The following is a 2,635-nucleotide window of genomic DNA, read 5'->3' on the forward strand; positions in this document are numbered from 1 at the left end:
ATGGCCATCTATGCCATCCTGGATGTGGTAAGTTCTTCTTCACATTTTTCAGTAATATTTATTTATTTATTGGTCAATTTATATATTTCTGCTTCATGTCTAATTATGACAGTTTCGGTCCTCCATACTTTTGATGTTGCCATGAAAAACACTTGTGGAAGCTGAGTTCACAACGATAAAACATAGACAAGTGTTACAAATCAGGTCCTTTGAGGAACACATGTGTATTTCTAAATTATAATTTTCAGAACTTCATCTTATTTATGCTCAGAAAGCTGACCAAGTGATAAATTTATTCCAAATTGTGGAAACAGAGGAAAATATAGGTTTTTAGTGTAAATATGTTTAACCATCCAGATTTTATTATATTGTGTTAAAAAATGAGGTTGTTAGCTGGTATATGAACCATCGTTTTGAGGCCTGTCATTAAATTTAGCTTGAGCTGTTTCATTTTTTTGTCTTCTAAAGAAAAGCACTCATTGAAGTGTCTCCATACTCCTTCCTGGTCATAAATGGAGCACTATTCATTACCAGAATGGAGCTGAGTCAGATCTAAGTGCTCAGGGTGTTGGTCGTCCTGAGCAGTGATATTAATACAGCAGGAATCGTCTCCAGTCGGATCAGAGCCGCTCACTCATCGCTCAGAGTCATGATCCTCAAGCTCATCTACTTCTTGCTCCCCCTCATAGGTAAGCCACAATCAATGTGTGATGCATGACGCTGTGGACTGAGAGTTGTTTTGATGCTTCAATTATTATAATTTTTTTTCTCATTAAGTCACATTGTTGGATGCTTGTTTGTTTGTTTTGTTTTGTTGGGTTCATGCAACGCAAACATGTTTAAAGCAGTATTTTTCCAACCTTTGTGCTGGTCAACTATGACTGGACATTTTTAATTGTGTTGACCACCAAAGTACAAGTTTCAGTCATTTTAAAAGAAAGTATTTTATTGGGCGCAACTGAAAGACTTCCAAAGTTTGGATCACAAAAACAATTCTTGTTTGAGCTTCTCAAAATCATTTGATATTTTAGAGCATTTTAGGTTTAATCTTGATGGTTGGATTTTTTTTTAGGAACAGACATGTTTACTCCATAATTTGACAACAAAAGATGAACTTGTGTGTTCCTGTTCTAACACTGATTGTTGTGCAGCAAAGCATCACAAAAAATCAATAGCTTTCTTCTTCCATTTGGACCTGAAATACTCAAGACCACAACACAGCGCCATTATCTGAGTATAAGGAGCTTGTATGTTTGGAAAAATTTATGGTTTTAACATGATAAGATGAATAGTCCATTCAACGTGTAGCAGTTTTAAAACTCAGGTTGAGAACATGATAATAATGCAAAATGGTAAAGGACTGAAGCTAACTGAGGTACAACCTTTCTTCCTAACTGCGGCGGCCATCTTGAATTACATTAACGTCAAAAGATAAAAGAGTTTGTGTTGCTGGACAATTTAAAAAGAGGATTTTAATTCAGCTCTATCTGAGGGACACTGTTGCTTAAATATAAATCTTTTTTATAAATCTTTTTAACCACAGATCCATGCTTCTATGCCTAAAAAGCACTGACACAATCGTATGCTTTTCCTCCTTTAATGAAATTTATAGGCGTTTTCTTCATAACTATTAGATTTAGGATGGCGAGTTAAAACTGGGAACTATATTTTCCTGTTGAGGCCTGCCATGCTCTCAGATTGAACTGATTTAAAGTGACTCCACACTCTGAGTCATTTATGTGAGTATTATAGTTACTGCATTGATTCATGACCCCCTTAGTGGGTTCGTGTTGCTTTCTCTGCCCTGCCTCAGAGCACCACAGCCATAATCACACGATAAAATCTTTTCAAGTGAAAACCGAATAAAACGACTGAAATCGGAGTGCTGGTCGTCACAGGCAGTGATATAAATACAGCTGGGAGCACCTCATGGCTGATCGGAGAGGACAGAGATGCTTTCATACACCTCAGTCATGATTTTTACTTTCCTCTGGTTTCTGCTCCTCCTCGTAGGTGTGATGGGATCAGGTTGTGTGTGCATGTGGCTGTAAAAGCTCTGTTTTTTTTTTTTTATCATGGAGCACTTTTTAAAATAAGAGAGCGTTATGCTTGAGTATTTTATTGAAAGACATATTGAAGTTTTTTTTTTTTTGTCTCAGGTGAAAATACCTCCAGTTCAGAGGCGCAGGAGCGTCACGGTGATCAAAAAAAGTCCAACTACGCCTCTAAAGACATGCCAGGTAATAATCTCACTTTATTGCTTTATTGTCTTTAAACAAATCAAATCAGCGGGGAGAACAAGCATTCATCTTGATCTAGTTGCACCTTGACATAAATCCTATTATTTTGTAATCAGAATTGTTGTAAAGGTGTCATAAAGAACATACATTGTGTCATCCTACAGGTTCCTTTTCTGTGACGGACGGAAATGTTACGTCGGATGAATCAGAATTTGACGAGGCGTCCAATCAGAGCGCTGAAGAAAATTGTAAGACTAAATAATTTGTCTGATTACAGAAAGTGAAAAAGTACACATTTCATTTATGTTTTTTTTTTTTGTTGTTTTTTAAAAAAGAAAAAATTGTATAGGTCTTCTGGACGGGTTCTTCTCTAATGAAACGTTTCGTCTCTCCTC

At 36.4% G+C, this 2,635-nt stretch overlaps 1 protein-coding gene and 1 long non-coding RNA gene across 2 annotated transcripts in view; both read left to right on the forward strand.

Moving 5' to 3' along the window:
- Positions 1–2,635, forward strand: part of LOC106516664 (5-hydroxytryptamine receptor 3B) — a gene marked incomplete at its 5' end in the record, with an annotated part of 14,241 nt that overhangs the window by 4,877 nt on the left and 6,729 nt on the right.
- Positions 457–2,488, forward strand: LOC106516665 (uncharacterized). The gene is made up of 3 exons (XR_001310118.1): positions 457–689; positions 2,160–2,240; positions 2,405–2,488. It is a non-coding gene; the product is annotated as an uncharacterized LOC106516665 (long non-coding RNA).

The sequence above is a fragment of the Austrofundulus limnaeus genome, unplaced genomic scaffold (assembly GCF_001266775.1).
Source record: "Austrofundulus limnaeus strain Quisiro unplaced genomic scaffold, Austrofundulus_limnaeus-1.0 Scaffold39, whole genome shotgun sequence".
NCBI classification, from domain to species: domain Eukaryota; kingdom Metazoa; phylum Chordata; class Actinopteri; order Cyprinodontiformes; family Rivulidae; genus Austrofundulus; species Austrofundulus limnaeus.